Source organism: Podarcis erhardii (genome assembly GCF_964252035.2).
Source record: "Podarcis erhardii genome assembly, chromosome: 9".
Classification (NCBI taxonomy): Eukaryota; Metazoa; Chordata; class Lepidosauria; order Squamata; family Lacertidae; genus Podarcis; species Podarcis erhardii.
In genome coordinates, this window is record NC_138512.1 from 39430851 (window position 1) to 39458352 (window position 27502).

General features: G+C 41.3%; 1 protein-coding gene and 1 long non-coding RNA gene across 2 annotated transcripts in view; one reads left to right on the forward strand and one right to left on the reverse strand.

Moving 5' to 3' along the window:
- Positions 1–7518, reverse strand: part of GUCY1A1 (guanylate cyclase 1 soluble subunit alpha 1) — a 35524-nt gene extending 28006 nt beyond the window's left edge. Inside the window, exon 1 of the mRNA XM_081875331.1 lies at positions 7268–7518. The gene's annotated coding sequence lies outside the window, so the exon portion shown is untranslated. The remainder of the gene's footprint in view (positions 1–7267) is intronic.
- Positions 1–27502, forward strand: part of LOC309349509 — a 362599-nt gene that overhangs the window by 236404 nt on the left and 98693 nt on the right. The gene's annotated exons all lie outside the window — the stretch shown is intronic.

Genomic DNA, 27502 nt, shown 5'->3' on the forward strand with positions numbered 1-27502 from the left:
CTGTGAAGCTTTTGGGTGATAAAGTTTGTGTTTTCATATTACACAATAGTGTTTCATGTTGCCCAATTTCCCAAGCCATAGAACATGCCAGGGAATAGCCTTTCACAGGGTCAGTGTCCTTGTGAGGAAAGAGTCCTGGAGATTTGCACTGCTTTTGTATGCTCTGGTTATCTTCAAACAAACAAGTTATGTTGAATGGGAAACAAGTATATAAACAGGCATCAATTGTCAAAAGCAACAGGACATCCCTAAGGCTTATACCAGTCAAGTCCAAAAACATAGCAACTGTATCTCTCTTTGTCTAAATTCAAAAGTGTTTCTCTTTTCCCTTTCTTGGCACTACAGATGGAGAAGAATTTTGTTCAGGTCACATTTTTAAGCGAACTGACCTAATTTACACCTTCTGGACTAATGCACAGATCAGAATGTAATTATCTATTGGATTTCATGCTTCTCTGAAATAGCTAACATAGTTCTCAGCTTTAAAAATGCACCAAAATGCAAAAAGTATACATTTTTGTGATACAATATGTCAAGAAATGTGTACATTGAGCTAGAATAAGCATTTAAATATATATATTATAAAGTATTATTAAGTGCATATCTAAATACATTTTCCTATGGACTTTAAAAAATGCAATTAATCCATGAACGGGGCAGAACAGACTCATGAATGAACACATGCAAAACTGACATGGACCAGATGTGCACTGATTTGTCCATCCCTACTTGGCGATAGATTCCCTGGGCGTGGGGGGGGGGCTCATCTCAGACCCCACCCTGAGAGGTATAGATATAACTAGCATTCCAAACATCTGGAAGAGTTAGCCTAGTTTAGTAAGGATCAGTAGTGACTGAGTATGTCCAAGCTTTGTAAAAGGTAGCATATTTATTGCAATGCTATTAACCTCCTTGAATTCATGGGAAAGGCAATAAAGACAAACAAACACAACTAACCTTTTTGTGAACTGTATTTCAAAGCATTTAGGGAGTGCTGTCTAAAGCATTTTAACAAACTGGGCAAATGGAAATTTCCATCCAAATTCTATCAATGCAATAAATTCATTATTGCAATATTTTTCTTGCATAATTATATAATTAATGTTATTTAAGCAATCACTTTCAATTGGGCATGTCTGGGACCCTGGGCACTTTGAACAGAAGGAGCTAAGAAATGATACTTAGTCCCATTCATATATATATATCTCCACCCACACATAAACAAACCAAATTATTCTCCAAGATTCTCCGTGTTACAAGTGACCTAATTACAATATGGGCTGGACTGTGCTCAAGGGATATAACAATACAAGTGACAAATCTGCTTTTCCAAAAACTGTTTATGTGTATTATCCCTGACTTTTTACATACAGAAATATAAAGCCATTATTCTCTTAACCTTTCATATACATATCCATGCCTATCCATGCTCCCCACTACTCTACTAAAATAAACATAAAGTGGAACTCAGATGAATTATATTGAACTCTTGTTGGTTTTAAAACAGTTCAAAAAATTCAAAACTATTCTTTACTTAACTACTGTAATCCTCTACATGTTCTGCCTTCATACTTGCAGGAAGCTGTAAAAGTCCAGCTGTGACATCTTCAACAGATTTATTTCAATGCCCATTAAGTATGCATTTGAGGTGAGAAAATCCATAGTTGCACAAGAAAGAAAGAGTGGGGGAAACTCAGGTTACAAACATGGTTTCAGCTGCTGCCAAATGTGATTGCTGCAACAGAAGCACTTAGCAGCTGTAAACCCTGTGCAATGAAAGAGACCTCTACGACAACATCTGAGAAAGGTACATGGGCCTCCACTTTGATTTATTCTCTCTCTACACAGAAGGCAAGAAAGGTTATATCCATGAAATATGTTGCTCTCTTTTTTGGCAGAACGTTTTGCAAGATTGGTTCAGCCGATAGTCGGTTATGATTAGCTTGCTCCCTCAGGGACGCAATCCTAAACATACTTCTCTGAAAGGAAAGGCACATTCCTAAAAGCCACAGCATTTTGGCTCCACCTGTGCTAGGATGGCTTCTCCCCTGCCCTGTATGTACAATGTGATATGTGGAATACATCCTGTCTATATACATAATGACACAAATATACTAGGCTCAAATTCCACATATGCAACAGAAGGGAGTAGCTGCAGCATGTGGATGAGGCATATATTCTGTATCTTGTGTGTGCATGCATATATATATATATATATATATATATATATATATATAGCGCATTGCAGGGAACATACACAAGACTGAGGCTCGTTCTACTTTATATGTGGAATCTAGCCATGTGTGGAGCCTACCTACTGGTGTGAATTGGCCCTAAGCCCCGTGGATTTCAGTGGGGTATGACTTCCAAGCAAACAAGTTTTTTTGCTTGGTGGGTTTTTCCAAACAGTGCCCTCCAAAGCATCATAAGGTTTAATAAACCCAGTTATCAACTTCGCTTCTCCATGATGGAGACTACATCTTATGGGGCCAAGGGAAAATAAGGCAAGACAAATGAAAATAAAGAAATGTACCTATTGCTATTAAATAGCAATGTAACAAATGTTTGTGCCATAGGAGCCAGATTTGTGTACTTCATGGATTACCTCAAAGGAGTTCATATAGCTGATAAACTGATTTTAAAAAATTACTCAATATATTTCAAATAACTGCATTATACTCTAGTCTACTGCAATGTTAGCTTCACATTCAGTTGTCAGGGGCGGGGAAGCACCAAAATAATTATCTGGCTATTATGAGTTAGTGACCTTTTCCACTTTGTTTCTTCTCCTTCCCAACTGTAGAGTGAAAGGAATCTTCTGACTGCTCTTCTATTTAGAGATAATGATCAGTTCAGCTGATTGGGGCATCTCTGCCTGCCTTTTATCTAGCAGCCTATCTGGTCTACTCATGATTGACAGAGTATAATAAAGCCTAATCTCAGTTTCAGAATCACAGCAATACACATAGGAACAAGATTTCATTCCCTACCGTTTGATAAAAAAGTGAAAACAAATTGACTGTTTCACTACTTTTTGATAGCAGTGAAAACAATATATGACTTCTCCTTAATGGCATAAAAAGTATACCGGCCAATGTAACCATTTCAAACAAATATTAGTTTTATTATATAAGAAGCCATATTTTCCAGTAGCTGCCGCCCCTATCAGAGTTGTTGTCATCACCAACCTAGGAACTTCAGTGTGAAGGCAGCACCTTCTGGTTTGTTCTTTTTAAATTTATTCATCCCAGTCCTCTGTATTTTCCACAAAACTACATTCATTTATCAAAGAAATGTATATGCTACCTTTTAAACAAACTGTCCCAAGATAATTAATTTTAAAAAATATACAAAACAATCCAATTACAAAACTACAATTACTACTGACAATTTTATGTCAACAACAGTTGAAAGATCCATTAGGTATTCAAAACTCACATCAGAATCCACAGGAGTGAATTCCACACACAGATACTTGAATTTGCAACATTTCAGGTTTGATCTGTTTAATTATTCTAATCGAGTATCAACCAAAAGTGTAGTGGTGGTAGTTGTTCACTCAAAGGTTAGGCTGCATTTTGAGTGTGTTGATTTTATAACATTAGAAATGCAGAATTCACAATATTCTATGAACTCAGATGGTTCGAAGCATAACCATAAACCCTTTATCCCAACTGTCTGGATTTTAAAAACAAAACAAAATACATTGCAAGCTGTATTTTGCACATCCACAATTTTATTTTGGCTCTGACATGAAAATCCACCAATAAATTATATACCTTGAAACTGATTATCTTAGTCGTCCATTAACGAAACTGTTGCCTTCCAAAAAGAATTATTGACAACAGCGTTAATTGTTGTAGTAGACACCTTTATCCTTAACCAGTGAGATGGTGAGCTAAACATTAAAACCTTCTTTTGTGACTCCATAAAGATGTATCATGAAATAATTCTCATTAACCTCACTTTCTATATTGTTCTGGTATTACACAACGTACTTTGAAAGATATTGTTCTTTCACCGTGCTTGTCTAAAGTTAGTAGAATAAAATACATGCAGTAGGTGGCCCAGACGACAAGACCCCCACTCTTGACCTCATTGATGTGGTCAAATGAAAACAGAGCAATATGTTTGGCACCAGCTTAGCTGCAGGAGTTGCCGGAAGGACCTCCATACACACTGCCCAGGCTTGTCACTAAGGTTTGATGTCCTCGCAGGAGGTTCAACCCATTGCCTCTTGAGACAGATGGATGCCAACAACAAGTAGGTGGTAAATTACAACCCATAAGGAAGTATAATAAAGTCACAAAGTTTCTCTTGGTTTCTTAAAATTTATCAAATACATTCTGGCATAGGCTTTTGTGGACGAGAATCCATTTTTGTCAGATGCACCTGACAAAACAAGGACATAAAAACTTATGCCACAGTAAATATGTTAGGCTGAGCCTAAGTCCCCTTGAACTCAGCAGGACTCACTTCTGTGTAGAGATGTGTGTAGAGCTGTGCTGTTAAGTCTTTAAAGTGCTACCTAAATTCCAACTACTCAATAATACAGTTAGATAATTAATAAAAACCATACTAATTTATTTGTGTTTTTACTCATATGCCAGTTGCATGTTTTCATACTGGATTAGAAAAGGGGCAAGTTGGCTAAGAAACTAAGAAACTTTCAAGATTTTAAACAGTTCTTAATTTTAGCTTCACAACCATGAACACAAATGGCAGAAACAACAGCAGATTCAACAATGGAGCCTTTGATAAACATTAAAATACTGTCCCCAAGTGCTCAATCATAAACCAGAAAAGTAATATATTTCTAACCTGTAGCGATTAATTCTACTTTAACTCTGCTTTCAATAGACATTGCCATATGATGCATACAATAGCATCACACCAATAAGTCCAGTTAGTTTTAATGCACCAATTAGTCCAGTTGGTTTTAAAATAAGAACTTATTTTCTAAACTTGCTGGAAGTTATGTAGATGAGACCGAGGCAAAGAATACATAAGGACAAGAAAGGAGAGTTAAAACTAGCAGCCTTTTGCCATATAGCCTACATCATGCTCAACATTGCAAGAGTTGGGATGGGGGGGGGGGATGTTCCTTTATAGAATATGAAGCAAGTATCAATAATTTAATGTCTGAAATCAGTCTGACTTGCACTCTAAGATGCACCCCGTGTAACTATATATTTTAGAGCTATCTCCAAGAAAGGTGGTAATGGTGAAGCAACTGGGTATTGGAGTTTTGTTTTGTTTATTTTGCATACTCAGATACAATGGCCAAATAACCAGAAAAAAACAGCCTTGGCCTGGTTTGTGCTTGATTCACAAAAATCTACAGATGAAATTTTCCACAGACCAGAGATAGCGTTGGTGCCAAAGCATGAAAACGAGCTAGTACATTTCCTTCTTTCTTCTCTAACGGGAATAAACACCTTATTTTGGGTTGTGTCATTTCTGATGCATTTTTCCTGATCGTTTTGACACAATACCATGGTTTCATCTTCTGTTTTCCTCCTTGATTCTGTTGACTACTGATTCTAGTTTTAGTTTCCTTATTTTAATTGATAACAAGATAGAGACAAAATTTAAAAAAATCCTTCCAGTAGCACTTTAGAGACCAACTAAGTTTGTTATTGGTATGAGCTTTCGTGTGCATGAACACTTTTTTTTATTTTGTTTCGACTACGGCAGACCAACACAGCTACATACCTGTAAGATAGAGACAGTGTGACATAAGTGGCTACAATGCTAAAGTTGGGGACATTCAGATCCAGCCATGGAGCACATGAAATGATTGATCCATTCTGCTCTCCTCCACACATTTTTTTTTGTTTGTTTTTAAAAAACATTTTATTTACAATTCTATCAATAGTGTGTCTTGCCTTCAAGGAGTTAAAACTTGTATATATGGTTCTACCCTTCCCTATCTTATCTTCACAATAACCCTGTGAGGTAGGCTGTGCCAAAAGACGTGATGGCCCAAGGTCAGTCAGTGAGTTTCATGGCTGAGTGGGGATTTTGGCCTTGATCTCAAAATGAAAACTGTGAAGCTAAAAGGGGGCGAAGAAAATCGGACGCCATCCTGACCTTGGAAGAAAGGGGAGTTATGATTTGGTTTGGTTTGGTTTTTAAATGCAACAGATCCTTGCAAACTGCTTTGAGAACCCTTACAGTGGTAAAGCGCCGAGCAAAACTTGTTACGAAACAATAACGAACAAATAATATTTAAAGAAGCAGCCATCCAGCCTATGCAAGAATTTGCACAGCATGCGAGCTGCTTTTTCGGGGCGCAGCTACGGTGGCCGCTGAGGACCACTCTGGACAAGTCTTGACTCGGCCCGAGGAAAGGCCGGCGCGGCCTCGGCAGCAACCTTCCCTCCAGTTCCTGACAGGGTGAGGGTGGAAGCAGCTCGCTCCGCCTTTTCCCACGAAGCTGCCCCGCTGCCACTGCCTGGAAGCCCGGAGCTCGTCCTGACCCCGCTGCCCTGACCCGGGACGCTTCGCCCTCTGCCGCGTTCCGGAGGCCGGAGCGTGGGAACCAGGCAGAGCCAGAGCCGGACGGGCGCGCCGCGGGGGGAAGGCGGGGCCCGCAGGCTCCCGCGGCGGCTCCGGTTCCCTTCAGACCGCGCGAGCCTCTTGCCGGGCGCAGGACCTGCCTCGGCACCAGCCGGGCGGGAAAGGAGGGAGCTGCCCGTCGCGGCCCGTCTTTCCTCTGTGGAGAGGGTAGGGAGGTCCGGAGAGGAGTCCTGGCTGAGGAACCCGCTTTGCTATTGGCGGGACTTGGCGGAGCTTCCAAACCACCAACCGCGTGCGGGCGGGGGGGGGGGGCAGTGAAGGAATGGTGCGCATAGGAAGGTGAGGGAAACGGCAACAATACCCCTCGCTCCCCCCCCCATCACCTGCCTCAAGTGGACCATGCCCAGAGAAAGGCATTCGCGAACCAATTTAGGGCAGAAGAAGAAGGAAAGTGGTGGCGCGCGGTGTCGGTTGGGCTAGACCGAGGGAGCGGCGCAGGCACCGCTTGAGCAGGCGAAGAAGGGCGGGAGAGGGCCACACCCCGGCGCGCCAGGCGGCGCCAGCCCCTCCCCTCCGCGCCCTAGCGCTGTCCAGGGTCCCCATTTGCCCCGGCTGGCGGCGACGAGACGTCTTTCTCCTCGACGCCTCAGCGAGAGGTGGCCGCGCGCCGCCGACCCGAGCAGCCCCACCGCCGCGCGCTCGCCCCGTTGCCGCCTGCTTTGTGGCGCTCGCCTCCTCCACTCACCCCGTCGCGCTGCTTCTCCCCTTTCGCTTCGCCCGGCGCTCGAGCGGCAGTCGGCGGCTCTTGCTGCTGCTTTTTCGGTGCCTGAGGGGAAAGCGCCGCTCGCCTTCCCAGCTCGACAGCCTCTCCTCGGCGAACTCATGTTGGAAACGTGCGTTTGGACAGCTGGCTTCAGCCGCTTCTTCTGGCCCCTCCCCGGCCTCTCGCTCCAAGCGAGGAGGCGCTTTCTTGGGCGCCCAATCGGAAGAGCCGCCGCGGCAGGAGCGGAGCGGGGGGGGGGCAGAAGAAGCGACACAAAAGGAGGAAAGAGAGCAAGGTGCGGGGGGGGGGGAGAAGAAAGAGCGAGGCACTCCTTAGGTGGCACATTTTAAGACTTCCCATCATCTTGGGTTCTACTGTGTTCAGTCGCCGATTACCGTAAATACAAACACGGATAGGTTCTTGGCTGCCACATAAAGCCTTCCCCCTTATTCTAGAATTGTTGGGAGTTAAACACCTTCACTATTATTATTATTGCATTTCTATCCCATATTTCCTCCAAGGAGCTCAAGGTGGCACCGTCTTTCTCATTTTATCCTTAGAACAACCCTGCAAGGTAGGTCGGGCTGAGAGTGAATGAGTGACTGAACCAAGGTTACACAGTGAGTTTGATGATTAAGCTGCATATGATTTGAACCCTGGTCTCCCTGGTCCAGCACTCAAACCACTACACCACACTGCATCATATGTAGCTTGCCCCAAACAGATAAACATACCTGGATGCCACTGGAAACTCTTCTATTCCACCAGTCTGCGTTCCTCCCGCCCCCAGCATCCACTGCCTTAGGCTATGTAATGAGAAGGCCAGCCCCGTTAATCCATCTCTTCAAGTTATATGGACCTTTCCAACTTGGCACCATGCCAGAAACTTGCTTCTGAGCCAGGAGTGGCTTGCCACAGCACTGTCAAATACTTGCAATAAAGACTATGCTCAGGAGAAGCAGAAGTGGAGATGCTTCTGGGGGCCTACAGATGAACAAGCTCCTGGGTGCTATAGATGAGACTCAAGCTGTCATGAATTGCCTGCAACTATCAGGAGTTCTACCAGGATTGGAGAACCTCAGTCCCAAGATACAAATACAGCCCTCCAGACCTCTCTATATGGCCCTCAAGACTCTCCCCATGGCACACACTTCAAGCTCTGCACCCTCAGTTGTTTTTGACTGGCTGTAATGTGATCATCCCTTTTGCATGGACAGAGGATGGAGAAGTCAGTGTGCATGTGGAAACCTCCGATTTTCAATGGTATGTGCTGAGTAAACTTCAGGTGGCTACCACCCAACATTTTTTCCATGTAAGGATAACCAAACGTAACTAAGGCCTTTGATTGTTACCAAGAAAATCTCTCTTCCTATATAGATAATACCTCTTTTTCCCTTTTCTTTTTAAGAAAAAAAATAGGGCAGCTGCTCATGAAAATGTCAAACTGATTTGTGTAGGATACAGTTTAGGATTCCTTATCCTAAGTGGGGAAATGGGTGCACACACATTAATGTGATAAGATGTAAATATTGAAAATACAAAAATGCAGAGTGCAAACATTATGATACTGATTTATTTTGGTTATTCATATAACTAGAGTTGCAAACGCAAGAAAGAAAGGAAATGCTGTCATTAAAGTGAAAAAATGCATAAGGCTGACAGTGTCTTGAAACTGATCATTCTGTACATCTTTACCAGTATCTGTTTTTCTCCAGTGGAGTTGTATGCATGCAACAAGTTTTGGTTTCCTCTTCTTTGGAAAAGCAGCCCAGTTTTGGCATACCCACACAACAACTCATTATGCTTTGGCTTGTGAATTTTGCAAATTGTTCCTAGCTTTTTATATTGATCCCTGAGCCCTCATTTTGCTCTGGATTTTAGCATGTTCTTTTGTATGTTGTATTTTGTAACTTTATAATGCATTGGGTCTTGGCTCTAGCTGCATATAAATAAACAAACAAATGTAAATATTCAAGAAGATGATCATGATATGCCTCCTTTTTTCTTTTTCTTTTAAAAACATCTGGATCCACTCTTCACTTTATGGGAAAATCCTCTGAGTGTGTATTTAAAAAATCATTCATTGTAAATACATGCACACAAATTGAACACAGATGAAATCCTTCTCATTCAGGAAGCTGAATCATTAATTGGACTAACATTTGACTGGTTGCAGTTTTGAAATTACTCTGCTTTATACAGATGAAAAACCTTATGTTCTTAAGTGGTAATAAATGCCAAAAACATTTTGACATCAAAATTGTATGTCATTATTATTGTTGTTGTTGTTGTTGTTGTTAGAAAATATTTGTTTTGGACTAGATTTTTTCCCCTGCTTTCAAAGTTGAACTCATTTATTTCAATCTGACTCTGTGTTATTTATCACATCTGTAATACACTATAGTTTATAAAATGGTTTATCATTCTTATCTTCACAGCAATCTGTGAAGTAGGTTAGGATGGGAATTATTATTCCGCACCAGTCTGCCACTCTTCTTCATGGCTAAGCAGTAATGAACCACCCTAAGGAAACTTCTAAACAGTTTTGTTGGCTGGCGGTTGCAAAGGAATGAATTGCGGGGAACCAACTGAATCTTAATTGAAACTTAATACAAATAAGAAGGGGTTACTATTGGGTGGAGGAGTTTGTGGTCCAGGAATGGATTCGACCAAGGCCCGTTGAGGCCAGCATTCAGGTCTCACAGTGGCCAACCAGATGCCTATGGAGAAACTGCAAGCATGACCAGCAACTGGTAATCAGAAGCAGACAAGGGGTGTGGGTGGTGCTGTGGTCTAAACCACTGAGCCTCTTGGGCTTGCCAATCAGAAGGTTGGCAATTCGAATCCCCATGACGGTGTGAGCTCCTGTTGCCCTGTCCCTGCTCCTGCTCCTGCCAACCTAGCAGTTCGAAAGCACGCCAATGCAAGTAGATAAATAGGTACCGCTGTGGTGGGAAAGTAAACGGTGTTTCTGTGCACTCTGGCTTCTGTCATGGTTTAGTTGGTTTAGTCCTGCTGGCCACATGACCTGGAAAGCTGTCTGTGGTCAAACGCCGGCTCCCTTGGCCTGAAAAGTGAGATGAGCACCACAACTCCATAGTGAAGTGTGTCCTTTACCTTTACCTTTTACTCAGAAGCAAATGGCAAGGTAGTGCATGAATTCTGTGTTGCTTTTACCAAACACCTGATAGCCAAAATAAAAATAAAAATGCATCCAAACAAGGAGCTTGCATTGCTGGATATCAGATCTAATAGGTACTTGAAACATTTTTATTATTATTTAAACCACCTATTTCAGTAGCCATCACACCATCCCTGCCAATGAATCCCATAGGTAATTATACTTTCTGCAAAGAGCTGCTTCCTTTAGCCTTCCTGAACCTGCTGCCTTATCAATTTAATTGGATGACCCTGATGCAGTTCTCATGTTTTGAGGCAGTGTGCAGATTTTTCTCTATTCATTATTTCAACATAGCAAACGAGCCTACCATTAACAGTTCTTCTTAAACACCAACATTGATTGGAATGGGATTTTTAACACACACACACACACACACACACACACACACGCTGCTTTTGCAATAAACATGCAAAGTTCAAAGATGGATATTTTAGAATGACAATAGGCACAACTCACAACTTTGTTGGGTGGGGGGATAGAAAAAAATGGTGCCTTCCCATCTAAATATTTTGTAGGCACTTCATAGTAAATTGAATTTATGTCATATTTTATTGTCCATTTGTTTTCTAGATGCTTAACAATGAACCATTTTTATGCTGCCTTCCTCCTGTTATTTCTTACTTGTATTATGAAAACTTTTTCTTAATACTGTATCCTTGTACATTTTATTTTAAATCTTTAATCAGCAGATGGTGTTAACAGGAGAGCCTTTAAGGGAAGAGAGTAGAGGATGGTGAGCTAGATTCCCTCTTTACAGTGGTACCTCGGGTTAAGAACTTAATTCGTTCTGGAGGTCCGTTCTTAACCTGAAACTGTTCTTAACCTGAGGTACCACTTTAGCTAATGGGGCCTCCCACTGCTGTCGCACAGTGGCAGCGGCAGCGGCGCAATTTCTGTTCTCATCCTGAATCAAAGTTCTTAACCCGAGGTACTATTTCTGGGTTAGTGGCATCTGTAACCTGAAGCATCTGTAACCTGAAGCGTCTGCAACCCGAGGTACCACTGTACTTCCCAACATCCCATTTTCACGACCTTCCTAATACCACTCCTGCATCTGAGTCGGCTAGGAGGAAACCTGTTACTTCTCAAGGGGCCAGAGCTGTCCTTTGGGAATTATCCAATTGCTGGTGCAATTTACTTCTTTTTACCCTTGTTTTCTCTGGGTTGTTTTTTTTCTTTTTTTAAAAAAAGCTTTTAAATTCACAGTGCTGTAGTTGATTAATAGGCCCACTTAGCAATGTAAACTGTTGGCAAAGACTGTTTCTTAACAACTGCTGCCACCAACAAGTCCTAGGGCAAATCTGGACACCCTAAAACAAACACCGGATGGGGAAAGTGCTTTGAGACTGGACCGCTTTGTTTGACTCAGCCAAAGTTCTGTGTTTCATTTGCTAACCTGGGCATGACGTCCTTTCATACATAATCATGGATGCAATGCAGGGTCCTCGTTAAATAAAATTGCATTATTCTAGAGAGTAAGTAGACAAAAATAGCATGAAAATATAAAAAAATGCAAGATTATGTAGGTGGACGCGTTTCTTCACCACTTAGCTAAGAAAGGAATTAGCAAGCAAAGCTGCTCAGTTTATATTCCTGATCTGAATGTCCTAGGCCATTTTTATAAACATGAAATATTTTTGGCTGCATGTTATCTATGTTTAAGCCCTCCTTTAACATTAGCCCTACCCACAAATTGATTCAGGGCCCGATCTGGGGTAGGGCAGTGGGTCTCTGCATTGGGCCTGTCAGCAGGCTGTGCATAGCCAACATGGCCAATGTAAGTACAGTGATACCTCAGGTTACATACGCTTCAGGTTACATACACTTCAGATTACAGACTCTGCTAACCCAGAAATAGTGCTTCAGGTTAAGAACTTTGCTTCAGGATAAGAACAGAAATCGTGCTCCAGCAGCACAGCGGCAGCGGGAGGCCCCATTAGCTAAAGTGGTGCTTCAGGTTAAGAACAGTTTCAGGTTAAGAACGGACCTCCGGAACGAATTAAGTACTTAACCCGAGGTACCACTGTATAGCTCATTAAAGATACACCTTCTAATTTAGAATGTAATCTTTGGAATACAACACTGTTCACTTATAAGAAGAACTTAGTACTCATTTTTATAAGGGTGATATCTGCAGGCATACTCAGACTGTAAAGGGCAATAGAACAAAAGGAATGTTAAAACTGGGACAATGCTCACTTCTAAAGTGAATTCTCTTGTAATTACATGCAATAACCGTAAAAGGAAAATGACAGCCTTTCTCGCCTAAAGAGACAAAAATAGATGAATCTGTACAAAAATGTGACATTCTGAAAGTCACTTTGGCTTCTTAGTACAAGCAAAATAAATAGATTAAACCAAATTAAAGGTTAAAGTGTTACATCCCTAAAAGCTAGATAATTGAGAGTCTTCGCACTACAGATTTACTTATGCCAATCAAATGCTGGCTGGGTCTCCAACGCGCACCCTACCTAGTACTCGTCACTCATGGTTATATAATAGGCGCTCAAAAGCTTAGGAAACTGCCTTATACTGAGTCAGACCACTGGGTCCATCTAGCTCAATAGTGTTTACTGGCAGTGGCTCTTCAGGATTTCAGATGGAGTTTCTTCTGAGAGCCAGTGTGGTGTAGTGGTTAAGAGCAGTAGACTTGTAATCTGGTGAACCGGGTTCGCGTCCCCGCTGCTCCACATGCAGCTGCTGGGTGACCTTGGGCCAGTCACACTTCTCTGAAGTCTCTCAGCCCCACTCACCTCACAGAGTGTTTGTTGTGGGGGAGGAAGGGAAAGGAGAATGTTAGCTGCTTTGAGACTCCTTAAAGGGAGTGAAAGGAGGGATATCAAATCCAAACTACTACTACTACTACTACTACTACTCCTCTTCTTCTTCTTCTTCTTCTTCTTCTTCTTCTTCTTCCAGCCTAAATTGAACATACTGGGGATTGAAACAGGGACCTTCAGCAGGCAAGGCAGATGCTCTGCCCCTGAGCTATGTTCCTATTTCCTGTTTGCAACAAACGTGTCCAAACCAATAACTGAGGTGCTGAGTCATTTTCAGAGCCAGTTCTACTTCCCTAAGCAGCAGATGCTAAGCAGTGGGCAGCAGACAGAGAAGTGACTTAGAATCTGGTGCAATTCCACACTGGCGTAAGAAGCTATCAGCCTCACTGTCGCTGTACTTCAGGAGCCGTCATTGCTGCTAGAACTGTCCAGGATAGGTTAAATGCTTGTAAATCTGATTAATCATAGCAAAATAGAGATTCTGCAAACAGCGAGAAAGTTCAGCAGACATTGGGGTTTGACTGCTTTTGCTAATATCTAACTAGGAGGTTACGTATGAAATGTGTTGAAGACTTTACATGCATTTGAACCCAGTATGCATTAACCGGATACATTTTCTTATCTATTACAGTGGTGGTTGTTAAAGTGAAGTACGTGTCTGTTTGGAAGCTATTTATGAGGCTCCTGGTTTTGTGTGTTAAAAGTCACCAAAGGGCTGGCTGAGAAGTCTCTGCAGCAGATCAGTTCCTGTGTACACCATAATACTTCTAGATAAACTCAAAACAACTAATGTATACTTTAAAGCAACTTTAAAAATGTAAACAAATTTTTAAAAGGAGCAAATACACAAATAGCAGTGGAAGAAATTGAAAAATAGAATCGCTCATTGATGCAGTAATCAGGAATCCCAAAGCAGCAGCAATGCAGAAAATAAACCAAATAGCTTTAGCCAATCCAAATGCCTTCCAACAAATGTTTTCCACCTGGCACTTGAAAACATAGAGTGTTGAGTTCTACCTTTCTGATGAAAGCATTCCTAAAGTCAGAATTATCACTGAAAAGACCCTTCTCAAGCTTTGCAGGCACTTACCAATCCAGCAGGTGCTTAAGTTCGTATACATGGCACTTCCTTCCTTCTTATCCTTCTTATCCTTGGACAAGCCTATGAAGCAGGTTAGGCTGAAAGAGACAGGCCAAGATCCCCAAGTGCAGACCCTCCTAGTGTCCCTATTTTCCAGGGACAGTTGCAGATTTACAGAAGCCATCCCAGTTTCTGACTGAATCCCGGAATGTCCTGCTTTTCCTTAGGATGTCCCTATTTGCATTGGAGAAATATTGGAGGGTATAGAGTTATGTGACCCCCAAGCCCAGGAGAGAAGGAACTATACAACCTTTAGAAGACATCTGAAGGCAGCCCTGGATAGGGGAATTTTAAAATGTGTAATGTTTTATTAAGTTTTTATATATGTTGGAAGCCACCCAGAGTTGCTGGAGCAAGTCAGTCAGATGGGCAGGGTATTAATATTATTATTATTAATAATAATAGGATGTACCTATTTTCACTGGAGAAATGTTGGAGGGTATGCAAGTGAATTACATGGACAAATGTGGATTTGAACATGGGTGTTCTAAGTCCTAGTCCAGCATCCAAACCACTACACCACACTTTGAGTCTTCATGGGAATATGTGCATTCTTGGAATCTAAGTCACTGTACCTTAGCACAGGCTGAACTCAGTGACTGATCAGAGATGGGGAACTGAAGGCCAAATGCAGCCTCCAAGGCCTCTTGCTGGCCCTTGTGATTCTCCCCAAGCCATATCTCCTCTTCCCAAGGTACAAACCTCCCTGGCCTTGCTTTGCATACTCCTTGAGTGTTCTTTCCTGGCTGCAATGTGTCACTGAACTCTGAAAATACCTCTTGTCTGGATGGTGGCTATAGAGCATGTGTAGAAATTAGCCAGCTGCATAACAGTGAAATTCACATGAGTTGCTCTGCCCGTCTTTGCCTCTGGCCCTGCCTACTTCTGGCATGTGGTTTTTGTAAGCTTGTCCAGAAAGCAACTTGAACTGAAAATGGTTCCCCATTCCTGCTCTGGATTTTTCGGCAAGTAACTATTCTTTATGTTTCCAACATATGGGCAAATAATCTAGCCTAATGTGAAACTAAACATCAGGAAATGAAAATAACCATGGTGACGGAAAACAAAATTATAACACTTTCTAATATATGGCAATCTGTCATGACACATTAAACAGAAATGTCGCATCCTGGAAGATTTAGTCCTGAGAACAGAAGGGAGGCCTTCTAGCTGTCTTCAAGCTCACAGATGGACAAAATTTGGAGGCTAGTGACTCGCCATGGCAACAGAGGAGTTAGCTAGAGGAAGTGGGATAAAGTTGCAGGAAGAAAGATAAGTGCAAGAGAGAGTTTTCTAAACATAAAAATATTTAGGAAATGGAACAAATTGCAAGGGAAGTTGTAACGGCCCCATCACTAGAAGTGGACTCTTTAAAAATAGCTTATTAGATAAACATGTGTCTGAGCTGGTTTTCACAGTGCAAAGACCTGGATGACCTGCTATGGCACTCACTGCTGCGTGTGAAGTTGTGCTTCAGTCATCTGGCCTTTTAGTTACTTAATATGAAATCTAATGCTTCATGTACAAGTGACAGTCACTGGCAGAATCGACATGGACTACCTCCTATAAATCAGAGGTTGAGGCTCTGTGTGCCCCTTCAATATTGCCCAATTCCCTTCAGTCCAGGCAGCATGGTCAGTGGTTGGGAATGATGGACTCTGGAGTCCAGCAACATCTGGTAGGCTAGAGATCCTCCCTAAAAAAAAAAAAAAAAAAAATCCAGTGAAGTGAATGGAGAAAACTTTTGGGGGAATAGCAGGGAGCATAGCTCAGTGGTAGATCACATGTTCTGCATGCAGAAGGTCCCAGGCACAATCTCTAGCATCTCCCATGTCTAGCTGGGAAATACCATAGCCTGAACCTAGAGAGCTGCTTGGCAGACCAGCCTTCCCCAGCTTGGTGCTCTCCAGAAAGTTGCTGGACTGCAACTCACCTCAGCCTCAACCAGCTTGGCCAAAGGGACAATAGGAGTTGTAGTCCAAAATATCTGGAGACACCAGGTTGGAGATAGCTGATGTAGACAGGACTGTGCTAGATAGACCAATGGAAGACTAGTTTCCTGTATTCCATAGAAGTTGTTTTATGCCTGCTTTGACACAGGTGAGTCAGTGCTGTGATCCAGGGTGCTAATTTAGGCTACTCCCTTTATGATTCTCAGAAAGAAAAAGTTGGTTTTTGCTTAACCAATGGAACTTTTGACTCCCCCCCTCATTGAACAGCAAATCCTCCCCTCCCTTTGTTGCCCGCTAAAACACAAACTGCTTTTGAAGCTCCCCTTGCATTCAGAAGTCTTTTGTTACACAGCATAGAGGGGCTGTCATTCACAAAGCACAATTCCAAAGCACCATTGTGAACACAAAAGTAGTCAGATGCTGCTTGAAAACTCAAAATGATGCCTTGTGCCCAAACGCGTCCAGTCTAGGGAATATGAGCCACACAGAGTACCATTGAAATAAATGGGGCAGAGGACACTGGGGATTGCATTCACCATCCTTCTGCTTTTGACTTGGGTGGTGTTATCTATAATCTCGGTGTGATCTCAGCCTGCAGTGAAGTTCTCTTCATGAAACCGAATAACCTAAAACTGAATAGATTCCCCTGCAAATATAAATTTGTTTTCAGCTGTGCTGTTTGAAAGAGTATCTTCAAGCTACTTTTGTGGAGAAATGCCTTTCTTATTATGAGGAAACTTAAGGTGCTATTTGAGTTCCAGCCTATTCCAGTCTCCTCTTATACTCTGCAGATTTATTTATAGACTGTGAACATACATAACCAAACATGGATAAAGCTATTTCTAGAGAGTTTGTGTGTTTACCTGCCCCCTCCCACCATTTTGAAGAAACAGTCTTTCTTCAGGAAGCCTTAGAATCAGATATTACACAGTGTACTGGGAAAGATGGCCCATTTCTTTGAACTCGCAGAAGATATGAATGGCGTATTGACCTCAGCTGTGTGGGATTCCATTTTTATGGACGTACGTTAAATTGTGTCAAAATGGAGTTTGTGTTCTAGTATTAAACTCACTTTTGTAACCACTGGAAGAATACCTAACCACTCTTCAGGGGAGAAAGAACAGCGCAGACATTTTCAAAATTTTGGCATGACTTCTTCAGTGCCCTCATGACTGGAATACCATCGTCAAATTTAGCATCTTCATATTCTCCTATCATAGTCCTATCAGACAGTAAATTCTTCTTAAAGGGTTGGAGAATCTGCATTCCTCCTGGTGATGCTGGATTAAAACTGCCACTTCAGTTGTTATATTTTGCTGTGTTCGCCCCGGCAAGTGTTATATGGAAACGCACTGCTTTTCAGTATGTATTTATTTAGAAGTCTTGAACACCATGTTTCAACTGAACAGTGGTGCAATGGATGGGGAACATGGCAGAGCACAGGTCCAGTACATTTTTCATAGCATGAGGAACAGCACCATCTTCCAGAGCAGTATATGGAAGTGTTATAAGCTTGCCAGTGTCTGTACATGCAAGACCGGACATGGCCATTTTGTTTGACATGGACTATAGCAGGTCCAAGATAATCCAGGACACTTCATGTCTGATCAGGGATGTGAATCTCACCAGCCAAAGACTTGCATACTAACCACTACACCTCCCTTTGTCAGCTTATTATTCCAGATTTACCCTTTCAGCGGGGAGGGGAAACCTTGTTGACAACTATCCATTTGCAACATCTGAACAATCTGTTTGCAGTATTAATGCATTCATTGCCCCCATCTAGAAGCAATCTATGACTGCTTATTGACCATAATCAATTGAGTATTATGCTGTGTGCTGCTGCTGCTGTTGTGTGTAATGGATCAATAGAAATGTCTGCTCCCCCCCCTCCCCATTTTACTTATGGGGATGGTTCTGGGGCAGTCATTCCTACACTTCAAAATTGTCAATTGCATCACTGCAATGGATTGCTTCTCAAGGCATCTTACAACATGTTGTAATAATGTTCCTTCCCAAAAGATTTGCCATCCTTCCGCAGGGCCTGCAAGATGGAGTTGTTCCACCAGGCCTTTGGTCAGGGTTCAGTCTGACTCATTTTCTCTTTGTATAAGAACAAGCACGAAGGAGGTTTCCCAGCCTGCTTATAGGTCCTTATAATATCAATGGAAACAGTTGGTCCTGGTGAATATTAACAGCTTTCCATTTTAACCTGAGGATTGTCATTTGTCCAGTTTTAACTTTAATTTATTTGAATTAATTTTGGGATGCATTTTAATTGATCGATTGCTTGTTTTCATGCATATTGTATTATTTATGTGATGCTTTATATGATTGCTTGTTTTTATGCATTTGTATTATTTATATGATGTTAGCAGCTCTGAACCCGGCTCTGGCCGGGGAGGGCGGGGTACAAATTATTATTATTATTATTATTATTATTATTATTAAGCAACACAGATAACAATCCAGCTTCATTGCTCACCTGGCTCCCTAATGCAGGTGTGAAGTGACAGGGAAGTTGATGCAGCACAGGTGTAGCATCAGGAGTGCGTGGATGGCTCAGCGCTGGCACAGCAACAGAGACAACCCAATAACAACAACCATACCCCACCCATCTAACTGGGTTGCCTCAGCTAAACTGATGCACCCAATGCTGAACCCATTCTGCACTGACCTCCCACCTGCCCTGTCCCTCCTTCTCATTTACCAGCACTGAGCTCCACATTAGGAAACCAATTGAGCAATGCTGCCCCAACATAGTCTGCCCTGTCCTGCCAGCCACTACTGGCTGGGTCCAGACTAAAGGCTCATTGAAATCACTGGGACTTAGATCCTAGCTATATGGCTCCAACCCACTGCTTAAGGAACCAACACACTATATGTGGTGGGGAAAGAAATGGATGCAAACAAGAAATAATGGCAACATATGGATGGAACAGAAGGAAGACAGTTGCCAGGAGTAGAATGAGATGTAATTACTCAAAGTGGGAAAAAGTAAGTGCAGATGCACTCAAAACATTGACAGAAGGCTATAAAAACAGTAAAAGGAAGCTGGCAACATATAGAAGGTCAGTTTCTCACTGCTGCAGCATAAGCTATAATGCAAAGAGTAGCTACTGGCACTATATTATTATTGGTGTATTTTCTAGCATATGCCATCGCCTTCTTTGGAGCCTTGAGGGTTGGTGAGGTAGTATCCAAAGTCCAACCAAATGGGACCTCCTGTGGCCTCCATTTAAATGACATACAATTATCAAAAGGTCGGCGGTTCAAATCCCCGCAACGGGGTGAGCTCCCGTTGCTTGGTCCCTGCTCCTGCCAACCTAGCAGTTCGAAAGCACGTCAAAGTGCAAGTAGATAAATAGGTACTACTTCGGCGGGAAAGTAAACAGTGTTTCCATGCACTGCTCTGGTTCGCCAGAAGCGGCTTAGTCATGCTGGCCACATGACCCAGAAGCTGTACACTGGCTCCCTCGGCCAGTAAAGCAAGATGAGCGCCACAGCCCCAGAGTCATCCACGACTGGACCTAATGGTCAGGGGTCCCTTTACCTTTACCTTTACCTTTACCTTTACCTTTATTTGTGATTGGAGGAGCCATGGTTCCATCAACTACTCAGTCAACTACAAAAGCGTCAAATACAGTGGTACCTTGGTTCTCGAACTTAATCCATTCCAGAAGTCTGTTTGACTTCCAAAATGTTCGAAAACCAAGGCATGGGTTCTGATTGGTTCAGGCACCCCGGAAACAATAGCCAACAGCCGCATTGGACTTTCAGCTTCCGAAAAACGTTCCAAAACCGGAACACTTACTTCCGGGTTTTTGGCGTTTGGGAACCAAGGCATTTGAGTACAAAGGCGTATGAGTACCAAGGTGTTTGAGAACCAAGGTACCACTGTATTTAAAAACACAAACATGAATGATTATAGAGTGTTTATTACTTCACCCATAACATGAATGGAAAGTGTGAGGGGAAAACTTTCTATCTTTTAACCACTATTATTATACATTAAACATAATTTTTAAAGGGTACATGAGAGGCAAGATGGAAGGTAATTGTTCTGAGGTCTGCATTATGAATATAAACTCAGAACAATGGCTCTTCACACACGATCCCCACATCCTTGTATCTTTTTCTTTATCTGGCTAGTTGATAAACCAGTTTAACATTTGAACAAAAATAAAACAAGAGCTATATGAAATATCTTAGGGCTGAGCTACCTCTGCCTTTTTTGTATTGTAATTACATTTCAAACCTAAAAAACAAAGTTACAATTCCCTTTGCCTGTTCAGTTGAGGTCTAAATGCCAGCTGAGCTTTGGTTCCAAATGTTAGCACAGGAATTCACAATGACAAGTGAGCCATCTGAAAATGGCAAAATGCTTATAAGATTTCATTTAGAAGGCAACAAATGCACCACCTGTATAATACATCTTCATTAACTTTGACTGCAGTTCCTTTACATTTATAAATGCCATTAGTAACATGTATAATATCCTTATCATATTTTGTTGTATGAAGGTCACCTTTCTGCAACACTGCATAATCAGCTTGTGTTTAAAAGAACTGGACTGATTCCAACATGTCTTTCTGACCGCTATGCCTGTACTCCAGCTTTCTTCAACTGGTTGTCCTCCAGAAGCTTCAAACTACAATTCGCATCATCCCTAACATTGGCAATACTGGCCGGGGCTGATGGGAGTTGTACTGCATAGCATCTAGAGGGCACCAGATCTAGCAAGGCTGCTGTGTGCTGTTATTTAGATATTTCTATCATGGTGTGTTAATTCTATGCCTCCAGCAGCCATGCGTTGTAAGTATCCCATGGTGAAGGAAATTAAATACTCTCTTTACAGAAACATTTCTACTATTTCATTCACCTGTTTAAGATTTAGAATATCAAGAGTGAGCAGCAGTAAAAAAGATTTCTGGGGCTTAGCAATGCAACATTGTGTTTGAAACACACATGGACATCCTGCACATAGAGAGTGCAAAAGGAAAAACAGAATTATATATTTTTTAAAAACATGCACATTTTTACTCAACCTTTTTTGGAATTCTGATTGTTTACCCTTCTGTTCAGTAAATTTATACTGTCTCTGCTTTTAGTGATTTTATTTTGATGCTTAAAAAAAAACAGATTGTGACATGGTTTTTTTTAATTATTATTTGTAACCAGTCCTGGAACCTTTAGATGAAAGGCAGACAATAAATGTATCTAAGAAATAATACAATAGATAAATAAATTAATATCTGGCTTTGAGGAGATTATGGTCTGCTCCTTTAAAATAGTTTCTTTTTCACTACAGCCCTTCCTCTCCACTTGAGGCTTGGAATTACTGTTCTAGAAAAATGCTATTTTTCTAGAAAAAGAGGTGTGGGAGCTCACAATAAACTTCTGCCTTATTCTCTTAGAATGGTAATGGTGCTCACCTGAGAGGTGCTGGAACTGAGCTCCTGTGAGCTCCAGCTTTAAAAAAGCCCTGGTTGTAAAACTAGCATATTTTTTCAAACCACCACCCCCCAAATAAAAATAAACTGTTTAAGATCAGGAGATGTACCTGTAGGTCAGGAATAGGAAACCTGTGGTCTTTCCAATCTGCTAGACTCCCAACAACCCCAGCCAACAACATCTGGAAGTCTCATGGTTTCTCACCCCTGCTGAAGATGAAAACAGTCAATGCAGGTCTTGAAATAATCTTACATCATGACTGCTGATGAAAACACTTTCTGAAGACACTGGTCTTTCATAGTCTGTCATCAGCTCCAAAACAAGGACTCACCAGCACCATGACATCACATCTTTGCAGGCTTCTCATAATGAAAGAATGTGTTTGCCAAACATCTTTCATTATTTATCCCCTTTCCTTTGTTTAAATAATGAAAGAAAATATTTTCTTTCATAATGCTATAACTCTGGGGCATCCAACAAAGCTGGAAGATTTGGGACAGACAAAAGGAAGCACCTTTTCACACACTACATAGTTAAACTTAACAATTTGCTCCCACAAGAATTCAGGGGTGCCCACTTGAATAAAATATTGCGGGTGGCAGGTAAGCCCTGCCCCATTATTTGAATGGCCATGCCCATCAACTTAGGAGGGGGGCTGAAGTCCCCTTGGCCCCAAGGAGTTTGCTACCAACGTGGACGAATTTTAAAAAGGATTAGAGTCCAGTGGTGTCCAAACTTTTTTTCAAAGAGGGCCACCAGATTTGATGAAGTGAAGGGCCATCCAAAGTTGTTGACCTTTTTTTAGGATTTCACCCTAAAGTTGTTGAGCTTAGGATTTTACTCTAGGAAATGAACTGACCGTATTAGGCTCCCAAAATTGGCTTTGGACATCCCTGGATTAGACAAAATAATGGAGGGTAAGGCTATCAATGGCTACCAGCAACAATATTTGCAGGCTGCCCATGGGTATCTAGTTGGCCAACAGGATCCTGAACTTTGGACTGATCAAAGTTTCTGCTATTATTTCAAAATGTTCAGACCATCACTCTGTAGAGGATTCCACGTGAATCAAGTATCAGCTTCCAAAACTGGCCAGCATTCTAAGAATGTTAACTTATTTAAAGATAATTATGAGAAGTGTTGGTCAGAAGTGAAAAAGGATCTTGAAATATGGTCAAACTTGAAGCTTTCCCTACTTGGTCGAATTGCGGTTATTAAGATGAATGTATTGCCGAGAATGCTGTTTTTATTTCAATCATTGCAAATCATAGACAAGATGGACTGTTTCAAGAAGTGGCAAAGGGATATTTCTAGATTTGTCTGGCAGGGCAAAAAGCCCAGAATAAAATTCAAGATACTTACGGATGCAAAAGATAGAGGGGGGGTTGCCCTGCCGGACCTTAAGTTGTACTATGAATCAGCAGCTTTTTGCTGGTTGAAAGAATGGCTGCTTCTTGAGAACACAGACATCTTGGATTTAGAAGGCTATGATAATGCTTTTGGGTGGCATGCATATCTGTGGTACGGAAAGGAAAAAGTGCATAGGGCTTTTAAAAACCATATTGTCAGAAAAGCATTGTTTAATGTCTGGATTAAATATAAAGACTTTTTGGAGAACAAAACCCCAAGGTGGCTATCACCTATGGAAGCAAAAGCTCTGAAAAAACTTAATATGGAGACTAACTGGCCTAAATATTGGGAAATTTTGGAACAGGAGGGGGATACATTGAAATTGCAGAGTTATGAGAAACTTAAAGATAAGGTGTGGGATTGGTTACACTACTTTCAAGTAAGAGAGGCCTACAACTTGGATAGAAAAACTGGCTTCCAGGTGGAAAAATCAAAATTAGAAACAGAACTGTTAGAACCCAATGCTAAAATACTATCAAGAATGTATAACTTGCTGTTGAAATGGAATACTGAGGATGAAACGGTAAAATCTGCTATGATAAAATGGGCACAAGATGTTGGACATAATATTATGTTTGCTGACTGGGAACAATTGTGGACCACTGGGGTTAAATTTACGGCATGTAATGCCTTAAGAGAGAATATTATGAAAATGATGTACAGGTGGTACATGACCCCAGTCAAGCTTGCAAAAATCTATCATTTGCCCGATAATAAATGTTGGAAATGTAAAGAAACTGAAGGTACATTCTTTCACCTTTGGTGGACGTGCCCAAGGATCAAGGCTTTCTGGGAAATGATTTACAATGAAATGAAAAAGATTGGAAGAAACCAGAGGCCTTTCTCCTGGGCATGGTCGGCCAATTGGTGTCAAAGAAGGATAGAACTTTATTTATGTACGCTACAGCAGCTGCAAGAATACTCATCGCAAAGCATTAGAAGACACAGGACTTACCCACCTTGGAAGAATGGCAGATGCAAGTAATAGACTATATGGAAATGGCAGAAATGACGGGCAGAATCCGAGATCAGGGAGAAGAGTTGTTGGAAGAAGATTGGAAGAAATTTAAAATCTACTTACAAAAATATTGTATAATTTCTGAATGTTGATGACATTGAAATGAAATGAATGGGTTCTAGTAAAAAAGGTAAAATATAAATATGAAAGAAGGGATAGATATTGGAGGGAAATTAGGAACAAACAATATGAGAAGAAAGATAATTAAGGATAAAATTAATAAGAAGGAACTTGCTAATTAATTTTAAATTGGAATACAAGAAAGGGGAGTGTGAGGAAGTCAAGAAAATAGGTTTATGAACGGTTAGAAATTAAAGAGAGGGATTATCTCTTTTTTTAACTTTTTGAATTCTCTTTTAGTGTTTTAATTTTTTCTTTTTTCTTTTTTCATGTGTTAATTGTTTGTTTTATTGTATTCTGATGTGTTGTGTATGTTTATATATTTTGTGTTTTGCTTCATGTAACCTTTTTCTTTGACAAAACTTAATAAAATATCATTAAAAAAAACCTAAAAAAAAAACTGGCCAGCATAAATGAGAGAGTGATACCCAAGCATTTTAATGAATATCTTAGTCACAATGAAGCTTAAGAATAAAAGCATTTATTTCCTTGATAAAATAATTTTTTTAAAAGATTGTGAAAATTATTTGCATTTATTTGCAGTTTTCTTTCTTTCTTTCTTGGTGAGATGGATGATTGCATTTGGTAATTGGACTGAAGAACAAGTGAGGTATGTTACATCACCTATTGTTAATTTCCAAAAGGATATTGTTCAAAGAGAGATAGATGATTTTTATCATGCACAAGGAGTGAAATAAGAGACTAAAATTAACATGAATAAGTTTTTCTGCCCCAAATTTCTAGCTATAGAGAAAGTTACACACCCACAAATGGGCAATTTCTTTTATCGAAGAGTATTATAATTCCCATTTCTGACTGAAATTTGTGTTAATGGGCTTGCCAAAACCTTTTCAGGGGTCAGCAAACTTTTTCAGCAGGGGGCTGGACTATATTTTGAAAAAATAATAATGAATAAATTCCTATGCCCCACAAATAACCCAGAGATAAGGTAAAGGTACCCCTGCCCGTACGGGCCAGTCTTGACAGACTCTAGGGTTGTGCGCTCATCTCACTTTAGAGGCCGGGAGCCAGCGCTGTCCGGAGACACTTCCGGGTCATGTGGCCAGCGTGACGATGCTGCTCTGGCGAACCAGCACCAGAGCAGCACACGGAAATGCCGTTTACCTTCCCGCTATAAAGCGGTACCTATTTATCTACTTGCACTTAAGGTTGCTTTCGAACTGCTAGGTGGGCAGGAGCTGGGACTGAACAACGGGAGCTCACCCCGCCACGGGGATTCAAACCGCCGACCATGCGATTGGCAAGTCCTAGGCGCTGAGGTTTTACCCACAGTGCCACCCGCGTCCCTTAACCCAGAGATACATTTTAAATAAAAGCACACATTCTACTCATGTAGAAACACCAGGCAGGCCCCACAAATACCCCAGAGATGCATTTTAAACAAAAGGACACATTCTACTCATGTAAAAACACACTGATTCCCAGACCGTCCGCAGGCCGGATTGAGGAGGCGATTGGGCCGCATCCGGCCCACCGGCCTTAGGTTGCCTACCCATGACTTTATGATTATAATCAATGCAAAGGGAAATGGAGAAAAAGTCACCAGCTGTGGGTTATCTTGCAGTCAGAAGAGCTTCTTTACCCAAGCACTTGCAACAATGTAAGTACTTGTTGGAGCCCTCACATGCCAATATACACATTTCCCCTCTACACAGATATTAAACACGTGTAGGACATAATCATATGCACATGCTTGCTACTGCAAATTTAAGGTGCAGTCATGAAAAGCTTGTGGGTTCCTTTTTAGAGTTTTCTTTGGAAGATAGAATTTGTGGTTCTCTTTTTAAACAAGACTAAACAAACACTCAACTTTTTCAGTCTTGGTTTGTTTAAATGCACAGTTATGGTTAGAAGAGTAATGCTTTTTTTGGCTTCCTGTACTAAAAGAATATTTGTTAAACTCAAGAGTGATGAATTGTTTATTCGTACTCGCTGTTGCCTTACTTTATTTAACTTAAGCCGATATCTATCTCCCTATCTATTTATTTCTAAGATTATTCCCCCCCACCCATACACACAGGCAGACACCAAAAAGCTAATCACGAGCTGCTAATAGAACTTCCTGGTCAATATTCTCAAATGTGGAAAATACTCATTAATCTTGGAAAGGAAATATTTTGCCTCTGGGTCCCAGTATATGTGCTTGTTATTCTTTTTCTTTTGTAGCACCAACAAGTCTAAAGGTCTATAATTGCATTGTGGAACTTGGCTATCTCTCTTCTAAGATTGTGCAGATGTGGCTTCCCAACTGCTGTTTCTGCTTTTATGTCTTCTGTGCTAATTCAAGTTGGAAATTTGTAGGAAGTACACTTGAGAAAGAATAGGTGTTGTTGCATTTTATTTGTGATGCCCAATGCACTGTAAGGCAGCCCCACTTGGAGCATGGCTTGCTTGCAGTTAAAGATCAAGATAATCTAAGGTGGGTAGGTAGTCTGTAGGCCCTTCACATGCTGATGGACTTGCATCATTCCTGACCATTAGTCATGCTGGCTGGGGCTGACAGAAGATGGAGCCTAGCAACATCTTGAGGGCCACCTAAGAGATGGTAGTTTTTTGTTCTTTATTTATTTAGTTTGTCAGTTGCTCTACCCTGCCCAGGGCACCCCAAAGCGAATTACAACCAAACGAATAGACAATACATCCCACATAGATACATTAAAAAAACCAGAAAAGACAAATACATTAAAAAACATCTCACCCATTTCTAAAAGGCAACCGATAGTTAAAGACTAAATGCCTGGTTATAGAGAAAAGCTTTTGCCTGGTGCCTAAAGATATTGGATGTTGATGTCTCTTGCTATGGCCTCACATGTTCTGGACACAGACTGATGGTTATGTAGTCCTTGGGGATTGAAATTGTTCATTCCACATGTCCCAACTGCATCTCCAGTAGCAAGCATGCCAATTGGGTTTTGCTCACCCATGTTTTGTGGTTGAGATCTGAAAGGTAAAATATTTCAGAGTGTGTATTCAGCAAATTGTGGAAACCAACATCAAAATTTCTAGGCAGTTGTATGCATAGGGAAAAGCAACCCCCTCACTTTAGTTTTTCTCAATTTCTCATTTTTCTAACCTTTAGTTCTGTACCCCACATTTCTGCATCAATCTGCATTTTAAAAAAATCCTCATGAAAAATCACC